The sequence below is a fragment of the Aotus nancymaae genome, unplaced genomic scaffold (assembly GCF_030222135.1).
Source record: "Aotus nancymaae isolate 86718 unplaced genomic scaffold, 86718_ANA_hifiasm-v0.15.2.pri h1tg000064l_1, whole genome shotgun sequence".
In the NCBI taxonomy this organism is placed as follows: domain Eukaryota; kingdom Metazoa; phylum Chordata; class Mammalia; order Primates; family Aotidae; genus Aotus; species Aotus nancymaae.
The window spans coordinates 8280812-8296152 of record NW_026988479.1 but is presented as its reverse complement, the minus strand read 5'-3'; the positions used below and the strand labels follow the sequence as shown (position 1 = coordinate 8296152).

Below are 15341 nucleotides of genomic sequence, written 5' to 3'. Positions count from 1 at the left end.
GTGATGTCACCCATGGAATGAGCTGCCAGGACAGCTGACGGGTCTTGGGTTACAGTGACAGGAGTATAATTTTCAGGCAGAAGAGAGGGCAGCCTTAGCCTTGTTGGCTCAGGACAGGGTACCCAGTCCACAGTGGGACGCTTGCCCAGAGAAGAAAGACCTGTGGGATGAATGGTCAGCTCCTGCTAACATCTCGAAGGTGGTGGGGTAAGGGCTGGGGCAAAGGGAGCTCACCTGGGCCGTGTGAGCCCATGAGTCGGACTAGCACAAGGTGTGCCTCAAAAGGACGCCAATTTGGGCCCCCGAGATGGAGCACCATTCCAGCCATCAAACCTGCCCCACCATGGAGAGAAAGCCGTCACAGGAGGCGCTGAGCTCCCCATCCCAAGGGGCATATGCAAGCTCAAGCAGGGACTATGGTCCGCAATGCCGCTAGCCACAGGAGGGCAGCTAAACCCTGTGACCTTGAAGGTCGCTTCTGTAAGTGGCGGAGAGAAAAGAGAATAGACCCAAAGTCAGGCAAGCAAGTTTTATTAACCTGCCGGGCTGCTCCGTAACAGTCAGAGGCGGCAGCCCCGAGCTTACAAAAGGAGGAGTTTATACGGGGTGAGAGGGGCATAAGGGAGTTTCAAGACTGACGTGATCTTATCAGCTTGTAACAGGCACAGAGATAGTTTGTTAACTTGTGACAGACTTACACTACATCATCCTATGACTCTTGTGGAGGCAGTTTAAAAAACAGGATTTTACAGGTATGGATAACATTTGCTTTCCGCAACCTCCCCTGAGCTGCCGGATGGCGGTAATAAGGCTGTGCTTAATTGTAGCACGTCTAGCGCCTACATAGGGGTTCAGGAATGCAGCTGCAGAGCAATCGGAGTAGGAGGAAGGGGTCAGCTTGTGTGGAGGGGTTTTCTGAGGCAGCTTGTCCCTAACACCTTCCAACTCTGAGACTTCTGTGGAGAGAAAGGCCCAGCACGAAATGCTGCAGGAACCACCAGAGTTAGTCCTCGCCTACTCTTAGGCCCCTTCAGCTACACCCTGGAGGTCATGGAGGAAGCAGATCAAAGAGAGGGCCATTCTGGAGGTTCTACCCTGGGCAAAGCTGCCAAGGAGTGCCCTTCCCCTAGCCTTGTCACACTGGACAGGAGCGTTTCCTGTGATTCCCCACCATGGTGAACATAGCCACGTCCTATACAGCTTTGAATGTCAATGCAGCACAACCATGGTGGGTGCTTGCTGGAAAGATGCTGGACAGGCAGAACCCTTCAGCCTCTGGGCCTGCGACGGCCAGGGCTTGTCTGAGAACTTAGTGAGAAAGAGCAGTGCCCTATCTGTAAAGGCTGGACTGCATTGGGGTGCGCGTTTGTGAGTGTGATGTTCTCTGCTGTTCCTGCTCACAAGCTACAGTGCCAGCTCTAAAACATGCTTGGCCAGTAATGATTGATCAGCACTGGGACAGGTCCACCTGTGTCTGTGGGAGCATTTCATCTGCATTACTTGGCGCTCCATTGAAAGACATCAGAAATAAAAGCAGAGGCAAAACTCCTCTTAATGTACTTGCCATCAGTTAATTAAATTACTTTGAGTGGTTTTCCCTTCCTTCAAACATGCCCCCAGCACCAACTCAATTGCATTTCTACTTTTCACTATAAGGTTAGCAATTTGGGTAATTGCAGCTGCAACCGGAGATTAATGGCCCCTTCGTTACCTCTCAGGAAACACTTGCTGCTGGTGGTTGAGTCAGTAGCCCACAAATAGGCAGGGCCCGGTGCTTCTCAGAACCCCTACATGAGGGAGCAGGGCAGCAGCAGTCCCTCAAGGGTCCCAGCCCAAAGTGTACAAACACACAAAACACACACACACCTCCCCTACCTGAGGGAAGGGGGTGGCATAGCTTGCTAGTGAAGGGCATGGGCCTGGGGTCTGCCACTTGCTGGCTAGAACCTTGGAAAGTTACTAGCCTAGTAAACTTGACTGCTCTAAGCTTCAGTTTCCCCTTCTGTGAAATGGGGATAAATAATAGTACCAGCCTCATAGGGTTCCAATAAAGACTAAAAGAAGATACATGTAAGGCAGTTCATGTATGGTATTCTATAAATGCTAAATATTATCACTGTCATTATCGTTATTACTATTGTGGCTATCATTAATATTATTACTCCTGCTGCTGCTAAATAACATTCTCCGCATCTTGCAGCCTGGGTCCCCAGCAAGCAGCCAGCAACAGTCGGGCAAGGCTCCCCGGTCAGGCAGGTAGGACCTTGGCATGCCCCCGCTGCTTGCAGTGGGGATGGAGGCCTCATTGTCCACACCAGCCTTGATTCACCCAGGGAGAGAGGCACTGACCCGCCATCTCCAGCAAATGCAGAGCAGCCCTGGGTGAGCCGTTCGACTTCTCTGAGGCTGTGGAGAGAGAGATCAGGATGTCCTCCTACATGGGCATTTTAGGCTGAAGCATGTCAAGGACCCAGCTCGGTGCCTGGCACACAAGAGGTGCTCATAAGCAGCGGCCCAACTCGGGACAGTGCAGAAGGCAGCCGTTGGAAGAAATCGGGCTGAAGAGGGCCAGAGCCAGGTCATCAGGCTTCACTGGGAATTTTCGAAGTTGAGGTTGGGGGAGAACAGCCCAGGAGCGTAACACTGATGCAGCAAAGATGCTGGGGTTGATGAGGCTCCCAGAGTCCCACGGCAGTGGGAGATGAAATAGGATCACTGGCATTGTAATGGGTGGTGACACCAAACACCACTGCACAAAGCTGACAGGCCCTGAATACGCAAGGCGGGGAGATTACAGAGCACGAAGGGGTGTGGGCCTCCTTTCTTTGTCGTTTGTATGAGACATCTTGATTGGCAACAAAATACTAATCACTTTTTCACTACTCTCTTAATGAGAAGCTTTCATGAGCAACAAAATGTTAATTTGTCTTGTCTTATCTGTTAAGAATTCTGTTAATGAATTCAGTCACAGAGCTATTACAGAATGCCATTCTAATGACACATGTAATTAAACTTTTCTGACTTGCAAACATCAGGCATGCCTTGAGCATCAGAATAATATTTGATCAGAAAGTAAATGTACCCCTCTCACCCAGAGCCAAGTAAGAAGGAGCCAGTCAGATTCTGCAGTGAGCAATGTTGCTGTCAGAAGCACTTATGAGTCACCCAATTGTGTGTGGCCCTTCCAGGTGGTGTAGATGGGGAATCATCATTTGGGTTGACTCACTTGCCAAGGGCCTGAGAGTTAAGCTCCGTACCAGAGTATAGAACAAAGACACTGTCTGCAGCCTCTAGGGAGGTGAGGTATCCACAAATACCTGTTCTGGGGACCAGAGAAAGGAGCCCTTATGACTGGAGCTTCAGGAGACAGGAATAAGTGAGTGAGAAAGGAGTACAGGGACAGACTGAGGCTAGAACATAAAGGTCCTTGGATGTTAACATTAAGAGTCTTAGCAATTGCCCTGTGGGCAGTGGGGAAGCACAGATGTTTGATGGGAGAGTGACATGGTCACATGTATGTGCTGCAAGAGTCCAGAACCCTCACCAGCCTAAGATTAAACATGCATCCAAGAGGGAGTTGAAATAACAGAGAGCCCAGAAGTCAGGGGAGCCTTGTTGATGTTTTCTGAGTCTTCCTCCTCTCTAACTTCCCCAGTGGCGCAACTGCGGTGGAGCAGTGCCCCAGGGTCCCCCTGGCTTCCACCCAAGGCTCCCCCGATGGGGCCATGGCCTAGTTCATGATGTCTTCACTTTGCCTTTTTTTTTTTTTTTTTTTTTTGAGACAGCAGAGCCCCTCTCTCTGTCACCCAGACTGGAACACAGTGGCATGATCTTGGCTTTCTGCAGCCTCGACTTTCAGAGCTCAAGCAATCCTCCCACCTCAGCCTCCAGAGTAACTGGGACCACAGGCACGCACCACCATGCCTGACTAATTTTCTGATTTTTTTGTAGAGATGGATGTCACTATGTTGCCCAGGCTGACCTCAAACTCCTGAGCTCAAGTGATCCTCCTGCCTCGACCTCCCAAAGTGCTGGGACTACAGGCGTGAGCCACCGTACCTAGCCTTCCCTTCTTAAAGTTGTCAGGAAGTTCAGCCTGGGCCTGGATCTGGTATGTCTCCTGAGGACACCTGAACCACTGCTTTGTAAGAGGCTTCAGCTTCACCCAGCCCAGCTTGCAGGAGGGAAAACAAATCCACCACTGAGAAGAGGCTAGAATTTTGGACAAATAGTGTAAAGCCCCCAAAGACAGGCACTCCCCAGGAGACCAGCAGCCCAGGGCACACACTGCAGCCCCTCCTGGCCGTGGGTCTCTGGATTATGATGCCGCCTTCTGTTTGTTTGATGAGAAATCAATAGTGTCTGCTCATACTCATGTTCCCCAGAGCTAACAAAGTGCAGCCTATAATTTGTTTACTTCCTGGCTGACTGTGGGTTTCGTTACTGAAGCAGCTGTGGGTCTGGATGTGCTTCTGACCTGTCCCTGTGCCCCCTCACCTCAGTCCTGGAGGAGTCACAGCCCACTGCCCCCACCTCAGAAGCTAAGCGGAGGGGTGGCCTCCAGCAGCACTGCATGAGCTGGGCCTGGGCCAGGCTGCCCCAGGAGTGTGCCTGTGCTTGTGTCTGGTAGAAGGGGAGCCTTCACCCCCAGCCCCTGCCGTGGTGCCCCCACAGGGGGCCCTTCCCTGGTGAGCTTCCCCTGCAGCCCCTGTCTCCTGGGGACTCAGGTCCAGGCTTTGGGGGCTGGGGTGGGACCCATCTGAGAGGCAGATCCACACATTCCCTCCCTATCCTGGCCCCAATCTAGATATTCTGGGGTTGGGAAGGACAGGGTGCTGCCTCACTTTCTGCAGAAACGGAACATGCAGACCCATTCTGGGCCTCAGCCCTCTGCCTCTCTGACCACCCAGCCCACACAGCAGCCACTCAGGGAGTGGTGAAGTGACTATCCCCAAACCCAGTTTACACGTCCCGCCTCAACAATGTCACCTACCCTTCATCTCATAACTGTCTTCCTCACTGTCCCTTATGATCCTGAGGGCCAGGGGACATTCCTAGGAATGGGCAGAAATAGGGACGGGGCATCTCAGAAGTCACAGGTAATGGCTGAAACGCTGAACATCGCAAGCGTCGTTGCCAGTGTGGTCACCATTCATACACGGTGCAGGCTCTGTGGTCATAAGCATCACCTCACCCCATACCCCTGCTCCCTGAGGCACGTGGGGTTAAGTCATTCAGAGGAGTGGAGAGCTTTCCCATGGGCCTAAAGCTGCGTACGTGCCCGGCCCAGACTCTGGGTTCCTTGCTTGTGGGACATAATACCTAGCCCACAGCAATTCAAGTCTTTGCTGCGAAGCTGTCTGTAGTTCCAAGGCCCTGGTGGAATGTATCCAATTGTGTGTGGAGCTCCTGTTCTCACTGGCTGCCGGCCTCTGGCCCCAGCAAGGAAGGAAGCAGCATGCTCTGAGACCGGCACGTGGAATTGTTTAGACCTGATGTACTCAGGGAGAGAAAACATTTTTCTATTGTATTCTTTTTTAAAAAAACAAAAAGGCCTACAACAAACTCGGTATATTTCAAATGACTTGAAAGAGCCACTCTTTTTTGTTTTTGGGGTTTTTTTCACTGAATCTCACTATTTGGGGCTTTCAGATGTCGGCAGGCAGAATACGGTGATAAAAGCAGAAAAACAAAACCCATTAGAAGAAAGCATTTGTGTCAGTGTTTGAAGGATGTGTTAAAAGGTTCATTTTTTTCCCCATGCCGAAATGGTATAAAACCAGGAACAAATAATTCTAATGAAGCGTATGCTCTCAGCTAGCTCTTCTTTGGAAGTGAGTTATTAAAAAGACCAAAAGAAAATGATTTAGGAGCTCATGACTCATTTAATCTTTATTGTCTTTATATGAACCAGTCATGAATTCATTGTAAAAAGATGAGAGGTGTTTGATTAGCATGGAGAGCTGTTTGCACCACGATAGATGGTGGTTGTAGGCTCTGCATCAAAATAATCCCATTAAATGCTTGGGTACATTTTGTTTTAAAATCTTAGAAAACACTACACTTGAAGCACTTAAAGGCTTTGGCCAATTCTCTGTAGCTTGTGTTGAAAACATTTGAACATCCAGTTCTTTCGAGTTTTGAATGAGTTCAAACCATTGGGAGTGTTGTCCAGAGCTCTCCAAGATATGGGGGCCGGGGTCTGTGGTACTCCACCTGTGGAACTTGTGGGGTGACTCCGCCCCGCCAAGTGTCTCCTCTGGCCTTTGCTTTCTCAGTGCCTCTTTCAAGATCACCTCTTTTCCCTCTTAAGGGAAAGCCTTAGGAGAAGCCCTGGCCTCAGGGCTTGGCTTATACTCAGTGACCACTTCCAGCCCTATCTCCAAGGTACAGGGGCCCTCAGGAAGGTTCTGATTCAGCTTCTATACCATGAGTGCAGAGCCCAGGAACTCCCCACAGTGTGTCTGTCTTCCTCCCTGAGCCTCACTGCCTCCCTACAGAGGCCCAGCCAATGAAGGAGGCTTGACTGATGCCTCTGTTGGCCACTACAGATTGAAGCCCACCCCTCCAAGGGCACCCTCCTCACTGAGCAAAGACAAGGGAGTCACCAGGAGGTCCTGCAGCTCCTGAGCCATGCCCAAGCACTGCTCTTCCTAGACTCCCCCTCCCCAGCTCCACACAGCGGGGCTCACATTCAGCCTGCATCAGGTTTTGTCTACAGCAAACAAGACTGCGGTCAATATCCTTATACACACCTCTTTGCACATGTGTGTAAGTCAACGTGTAAGATAAGTTCTTGGAAGTGATGCATTTTCAGTTTTGATGGGTTTTGCCAAATCTCCCTCCAAAAGCTGCACCAGTTTACACCCTCTCCAACAATGTGTAAGAGTTTTGAACACCGTGTCAGGAGAAAATTCCTAACTGAAAGTCTTCTTGGTCCCTGAAATGAGCGGTAGAAGGAAGTTTATTTAAATCCTCTCTGGAGTGTCCCAAGGACAGGAGTCAGTATCCCAAGGACACTGTGAGTGTGGTCCAGGTTAGAGTCAGAAGCTGGTACCCTTGGTAAGGCCTTTGCAGCCTGGGGATTCATGATCCAAGGGTCTCCAGGAAGAGGGTTGCAGGTTTCCCAAAGGGAAGCAGCAGGTGTGAGGCGGTCTGGAACCTCAGATGACTGCTGCGGGGCAGCCTAGAGCCTGAGTCCCTTCCCACACCAGCTGGGCATTCCAGGCTAATTAGCCCAGGAGCCAAAGCCCTATTCAAGGGCTCAGGCCTGCACCTCACCAGAGGGCCCCATTAGCTGCCACCCCTTCTACAGAACACTCTGGAGTCCTTGCAGGTCAAGAGGTATTTGCCCTCTGGCATCTGAGGGTGGATAAGTGGAGAGCTCAGAGCAATGTCTCTGGCACAAGCCTTCTGTTGCAGGTGCCTGGACACCTGTGTATACCCAGATAATCAGGTTTGTCCCTCTGTGCAATGTCAGCACCCATACAACTAGGTCAGAACCTCCCCGTTTGAGTTTTTGAGCCAACTGAAGTTGGCTCTTCCACAGAAAACGCCTTCACTTCTGACATAAACTGCAAGTCAGGCAGTTCCCAAAACTACCCTCAGGTTCAATAATTTGCTGGAAAAATTCACAGAACTCATTGTAAGTGTTATACTCACAGTTAAAGTTTAATACAGCAAAAAGAGTACAGATTAAACCCAGCCACGTGACGAAGCCCACAGGGCAGAGCCCAGGAGGGATCTAAACATGGAACCTCTGCTCTCCTCTCTCAATGGACTCAACGGACACATTGCTGTCACAGCATCAGTTTCCCAGAGAAGCTCACCCAGGCCTTGGTGTCCAAAGTATTTCCTGGAGCTCATTCAAATACTGCCCATGTGACTGCCGTCTCATCTCCAGCCCCTCCGGAGGCAGAACTGATACCACCTGGCCCAAAGACCCCAGGCAGATAAAGAGACCCCTATGAGGCATGACATTCCAGAGCCTAGAGATTGCCTCCTTGTAGCCAAGAAGGGCAAGGCCAGACCTCCCTGGGTAATATGAATTCTTCACTATCCTTCTTCTCAGGGCCCCCCAGGAGGCAGCATGCTAGGCTAACACACCTCCCTGAAGTCAGAAAATATTCATTGAGCTCCAGTTATGCACAGGAACCCCATGACACACTGAGGACAGTACAGGCATGCATGAAGAGATGAGTCACGTGTGAAGAGATGAGGGCCTCCCCTTTGGCACCCACGGTCAGAGGGGGAGACTGACCAAACAGACCAGAGGACACCCAAGTCAGCCAGGGACCACACATGCTCTGAGCCTTGGAGGAGCCAGCTGCTCCCCCAACAGTAGCTTCTCCCATGCCTCCAACTCCCTCTCCTGGGCCTGAGCCTGGGAACAGGCAGGAGAACAGGCCCACTCCGGATTGCTCACAATGAACGCAGCTGCCCACAACAGCCCTCTTCCAGGGGGCTCAGTCAGCTGCTTAGAGATTACTTCAAGTTGCAGAGACTTCTTTTTCTTTTTTTTTTTTTTTTTCATAAAATCCATTTCTTTTTTTTTTTTTTTTTTTTTTTTTTATTGCATTTTAGGTTTTGGGGTACATGTGAAAAACATGCAAGGTTGTTGCTTAGGTGCATACGTGGCAGTGTGATTTGCTGCCTTCCTCCCCTTCACCCATATCTGGCATTTCTCCCCATGCTATCCCTCCCCAATTCCCCACCCCCCCGCTGTCCCCCCCACTCCCCCACAACAGACCCCCATGTATAGTGCTCCCCTCCCTGTGTCCATGTGTTCTCCTTGTTCAACACCCGCCTATGAGTGAGAACATGTGGTGTTTGATTTTGTGTTCTTGTGTCAGTTTGCTGAGAATGATGGTTTCCAGGTTCATCCATGTCCCTACAAAGGACGTGAACTCCTCGTTTTTAATGGCTGCATAATATTCCATGGTGTATATGTGCCACATTTTTCCTGTCCAGTCTATCATCGATGGGCATTTGGGTTGGTTCCAGGTCTTTGCTATTGTAAACTGTGCTGCTATGAACATTCGTGTGCATGTGTCCTTATAGTAGAACGATTTATAATCCTTTGGATATATGCCCAGTAATGGGATTGCTGGGTCAAATGGAATTTCTATTTCTAGGTCCTTGAGGAATCGCCACACTGTCTTCCACAATGGTTGAACTAATTTACACTCCCACCAACAGTGTAAAAGTGTTCCTATTTCTCCACATCCTCTCCAGCATCTGTTGTCTCCAGATTTTTTAATGATTGCCATTCTAACTGGTGTGAGATGGTATCTCAATGTAGTTTTGATTTGCATTTCTCTAATGACCAGTGATGATGAGCATTTTTTCATATGTTTGTTGGCCTCATGTATGTCTTCTTTTGTAAAGTATCTGTTCATGTCCTTCGCCCACTTTTGAATGGGCTTGTTTGTTTTTTTCTTGTAAATCTTTTTTAGCTCGTTGTAAATTCTGGATATCAGTCCTTTGTCAGATGGGTAGGCTGCAAAAATTTTTTCCCATTCTGTTGGTTGCCGATTCACTCTATTGACTGTTTCTTTTGCTGTGCAGAAGCTGTGGAGTTTGATTAGGTCCCATTTGTCTATTTTGGCTTTTGTTGCCAATGCTTTTGGCGTTTTGGTCATGAAGTCCTTGCCTACGCCTATGTCCTGAATGGTTTTGCCTAGGTTTCCTTCTAGTGTTTTTATGGTGTTAGGTCTTATGTTTAAGTCTTTAATCCATCTGGAGTCAATTTTAGTATAAGGTGTCAGGAAGGGGTCCAGTTTCTGCTTTCTGCATATGGCTAGCCAGTTTTCCCAACACCACTTATTGAACAGGGAATCCTTTCCCCATTGCTTGTTTTTATCAGGTTTGTCAAAAATCGGGTGGTTGTAGATATGTTGTGTTGCCTCCGACGCCTCTGTTCTGTTCCATTGGTCTATATCTCTGTTTTGGTACCAGTACCATGCTGTTTTGATTACTGTCGCCTTGTAGTATAGTTTGATGTCTGGTAGTGTGATGCCTCCTGCTTTGTTCTTTTTGCTTAGAATTGACTTGGCTATGCGGGCTCTCTTTTGGTTCCATATGAAGTTTAAGGTGGTTTTTTCCAGTTCTGTGAAGAAGGTCATTGGTAGCTTGATGGGGATAGCATTGAATCTGTATATTACTTTGGGCAGTATGGCCATTTTCACAATATTAATTCTTCCTAACCATGAACATGGAATGTTTCTCCATCTGTTTGTGTCCTCTCTTATTTCGTTGAGCAGTGATTTGTAGTTCTCCTTGAAGAGGTCCTTTACATTCCTTGTTAGTTGTATTCCTAGGTATTTTATTCTCTTTGTAGCAATTGTGAATGGCAGTTCGTTCTTGATTTGGCTCTCTTTAAGTCTGTTATTGGTGTATAGGAACGCTTGTGATTTTTGCACATTGATTTTGTATCCTGAGACTTTGCTGAAGTTGCTTATCAGTTTCAGGAGCTTTTGGGCTGAGATGAGGGGGTCTTCTAGATATACAATCATGTCGTCTGCAAATAGAGACAATTTGACTTCCTCCTTTCCTAATTGAATACCCTTTATTTCTTTTTCTTGCCTGATTGCTCTGGCTAGAACTTCCAGTACTATATTGAATAGGAGTGGTGAGAGAGGGCATCCTTGTCTAGTGCCAGATTTCAAAGGGAATGCTTCCAGTTTTTGCCCGTTCAGTATGATATTGGCTGTCGGTTTGTCGTAAATAGCTTTTATTATTTTGAGATATGTTCCATCGATACCTAGTTTATTGAGGGTTTTTAGCATAAAGGGCTGTTGAATTTTGTCGAAGGCCTTCTCTGCATCAATTGAGATAATCATGTGGTTTTTATCTTTGGTTCTGTTTATGTGGTGAATTACATTTATAGACTTGCGTATATTGAACCAGCCTTGCATCCCCGGGATGAATCCTACTTGATCATGGTGGATAAGCTTTTTGATGTGCTGTTGTAATCGGCTTGCCAGTATTTTATTGAAGATTTTTGCATCTATGTTCATCATGGATATTGGCCTGTAGTTTTCTTTTCTTGTTGAGTCTCTGCCAGGTTTTGGTATTAGGATGATGTTGGTCTCATAAAATGATTTGGGAAGGATTCCCTCTTTTTGGATTATTTGGAATAGTTTCAGTAGGAATGGTATCAGTTCCTCTTTGTATGTCTGGTAGAATTCGGCTGTGAACCCATCTGGACCTGGGCTTTTTTTGGGTGGTAGGCTCTTAATTGCTTCCTCGACTTCACACCTTGTTATTGGTCTATTCAGGGTTTCGACTTCTTCCTGGTTTAGGCTTGGGAGGAGGCAGTTGTCCAGGAATTTATCCATTTCCTCCAGGTTTTCTAATTTATGTGCATAGAGTTGTTTGTAATAATCTCTGATGATGGTTTGAATTTCTGTGGAATCTGTGGTGATATCCCCTTTGTCATTTTTTATTGCATCTATTTGATTATTCTCTCTTTTCTTTTTTATTAGTCTGGCTAGTGGTCTGTCTATTTTGTTGATCTTTTCAAAAAACCAGCTCCTGGATTTATTGATTTTTTGAAGGGTTTTTCGTGTCTCTGTCTCCTTCAATTCTGCTTTGATCTTAGTTATTTCTTGTCTTCTGCTAGGTTTTGAGTTTTTTTGATCTTGCTCCTCTAGCTCTTTCAATTTTGACGATAGGGTGTCAATTTTAGATCTCTCCTTTCTTCTCATGTGGGCACTTATTGCTATATATTTTCCTCTAGAGACTGCTTTAAATGTGTCCCAGAGATTCTGGTATGTGGTGTCTTCATTCTCGTTGGTTTCGAAGAACGTCTTTATTTCTGCCTTCATTTCATTGTTTATCCAGTCAACATTCAGGAGAAAGTTGTTCATTTTCCATGAGGCTGTGCGGTTCTGGGTTGGTTTCTGAATTCTGAGTTCTAACTTGATTGCACTGTGGTCTGAGAGACTGTTTGTTATGGTTTCCGTTCTTTTGCATATGCTGAGGAGTGATTTACTTCCAATTATGTGGTCAATTTTAGAGTAGGTGTGATGTGGTGCTGAGAAGAATGTATATTCTGTGGATTTGGGGTGGAGAGTTCTGTAAATGTCTATTAGGTTTGCTTGTTCCAGGTCTGAGTTCAAGTCCTGGATATCCTTGTTAATTTTCTGTCTCGTTGATCTGTCTAATATTGACAATGGTGTGTTGAAGTCTCCCACTATTATTGTGTGGGAGTCTAAGTCTCTTTGTAAGTCTTTAAGAACTTGCCTTATGTATCTGGGTGCTCCTGTATTAGGTGCATATATATTTAGGATCGTTATCTCTTCTTGCTGCATTGATCCTTTTACCATTATGTAATGTCCTTCTTTGTCTCTTTTGATCTTTGTTGCTTTAAAGTCTATTTTATCAGAGATGAGAATTGCAACTCCTGCTTTTTTTTGCTCTCCATTTGCTTGGTAAATCTTCCTCCATCCCTTTATTTTGAGCCTTTGTGTATCCTTGCATGCGAGATGGGTTTCCTGGATACAGCACACTGATGGGTTTTGGCTTTTTATCCAATTTGCCAGTCTGTGTCTTTTGATTGGGGCATTTAGTCCGTTTACATTTAGGGTTAATATTGTTATGTGTGAATTCAATCCTGTCATTTTGGTGCTAGGTGGCTGTTTTGCCCTTTGGTTGATGCAGATTCTTCATTGTGTTGATGCTCTTTACCTTTTCGTGTGTTTTTGGAGTGGCTGGTACTGGTTGTTCTTTTCTATGTGTAGTGCCTCCTTCAGGAGCTCTTGTAGAGCTGGTCTGGTGGTGATGAACTCTCTGAGTTCTTGCTTGTTCACAAAGGATTTTATTTTTCCTTCACTTATGAAGCTTAGTTTGGCTGGATACGAAATTCTGGGTTGAAAGTTCTTTTCCTTAAGGATGTTGAATATCGGCCCCCACTCTCTTCTGGCCTGTAGGGTTTCTGCTGAGAGATCTGCTGTGAGTCTGATGGGCTTCCCTTTGTGGGTAACCCGACCTTTCTCTCTGGCTGCCCTTAGTATTTTCTCCTTCATTTCAACCCTGGTGAATCTGATGATTATGTGTCTTGGGGTTGCTCTTCTAGAGGAGTATCTTTGTGGTGTTCTCTGTATTTCCTGGACTTGAATCTCGGCCTGCCTTGTTAGGTTGGGGAAGTTTTCCTGGATAATATCCTGAAGAGTATTTTCCAGCTTGGATGCATTCTCTTCGTCACATTCAGGTACACCTATCAAACGTAGATTAGGTCTTTTCACATAGTCCCATATTTCTTGTTGACTTTGTTCATTCCTTTTTACCCTGTTTTCTCTAATCTTGCCTTCTCGTTTTATTTCATTGAGTTGATCTTCGACCTCTGATATCCTTTCTTCTGCTTGGTCAATTCGGCTGTTGAAACTTGTGCATGCTTCACGAAGTTCTCGTGTTGTGTTTTTCAGCTCCATCAATTCGCTCATATTCCTCTCTAAGTTGTCCATTCTTGTTAGCATTTCGTCAAGTCTTTTTTCAAGGTTCTTAGTTTCTTTGCATTGGGTTAGAACATGTTCTTTTAGCTCACGGAAGTTTCTTATTATCCACTTTCTGAAAGCTGATTCTGTCATTTCATCACACTCATTCTCCATCCAGTCTTGTTCCCTTGCTGGTGAGGAGTTGTGATCCCTTGTAGGAGGAGAAGTGTTCTGGTTTTGGGTGTTTTCATCCTTTTTGCGCTGGTTTCTTCCCATCTTTGTGGATTTATCCACCTGTTGACTTTGTAGTTGTTGTCTTTCTGATTTTGGTAATTTTAAGTCTGCTGTGGCAGAACTCATAAACCCCCTGCTCTTCCCCCCAGGTGTTCTGTCCCAGGGAGTTACGGTTTTATGATGTTCCCCTGTGCGGTTGCTGTTTTCCCTGCCCACAAAGTGGCAGCCTAGTCACACTCAGGTTGCAGAGGCTTCGCTAAGCTGCTGTGGGCTCCACCCAGCTTCCGTGTGAACTTCTGGGTGTAGTTAGAACTGCTTCCGCTATGTTGGCCCGCCCCTGTAGTGACGGAGTCTCTGTAGTGGCGGATTGCCTTGGTAGAGAACAGCAGGGTGCCTATGGAGAACGCCCCTCCTCCACAGAGCTGGACCGTCCCGGTTTCAGTTGTGTTTCAGGTCTTCTTGCTGGGTAAGAGGGGACACCGTCTCATCTGACCTGCCTCCGGAGCCGCTGCGTTGGCTAAAGCCGCGGCTCTGAGATTCGTGGCGCTGGCCTGGCTCCCCGTTTCAGCTCCCCTTGCTGTCTTATAGGGGACTCAGACTCTCTCACTTTGTACAGTGAGCCGTTGCCTCAGGGTGCCGGCCCAGCGGCTGCGCCATTCAAGCCAGCGGCGCCAGCGGCGCTGGCGACCCGTGTGGCTTCTCTGCGTGTGAATCTCCTGGTCTGTGGGCAGTAAAAATCAGTCTGGAAATACGGCGTCCACTCACCCTCTGTGCTTTCTCTCGGAGCTGCATTCCCGAGTTCCTCCTAAGCGGCCATCTTGGATCTCTCTCCGACTTCTTTTTCTTGAGAGAACTCTGAGCAAGAGGATGGTTCTTCAGGTCTTTGCAGGATGGCAAGTCCTTCCTATGAGGGGCTGGAAGAAAATGATGGCACCATAACCTCAGTGTTGGTCAGGGAGGTCAGCACTGGAGAGCCAGCGTGTCGGTACGTGTGTGCATTCATGCGTGCACATCATCATGTGTACCCCGTGTCCATGTAGATGTGTGTGCTCCCCCATGTGTGCATGCTCGCATGTACTGCATGTGTCCATGTGGATGCCTATGTACCCTTACCCACGTGTGCATGCGGTCCTGGCTTGGTCTGGATAAGGGCTGGGGAAGTCCAGACATGTCTGAGGAATGGCCATCACTGAGGCACCACGTGTCACTCTGTGTTTAGGTTTGTTGTGTTTATGCAGGTGAGATACTACAGTTAGTGGCATTCTAGGGGCCAGAACTGAAGGATTGTTGGGGGAGAGACCCCCCACTTTACTCCCTCCTCCCCTAAAGAGAGCTAGGGTTGCTCCTGAGGTAACGTTGGAAAAGCTCTGAATAATTGTTTCTAAACTGAGTCTGAACTTCTAACATTGGCAGTATCATTAACCTAAACTCTAATATCACTCTGGAATCCTTGCGTTGAACATTTAGTCACTAAATATTCAGTATTGAGGGCTCATTTTCGTGTGACTTATACCTGACTCCCATGGATCACTCCGACAGTATCCCCCATCTCATCTCCGCTTAACTATTGTTTAATACATAAGTCTCATTTAATTACTTTATTAAGGGCAGTTACTTAGAAAATCACTTTTTAAAAGGCAAGAACCATGTCTAAAATTGTCACTTTCCCAC

General features: G+C 47.3%; 1 protein-coding gene across 3 annotated transcripts in view; it reads left to right on the top strand.

Moving 5' to 3' along the window:
- FSTL4 (follistatin like 4) overlaps positions 1–15341 on the top strand; it is a 435486-nt gene that overhangs the window by 374357 nt on the left and 45788 nt on the right. The window lies entirely within an intron of this gene.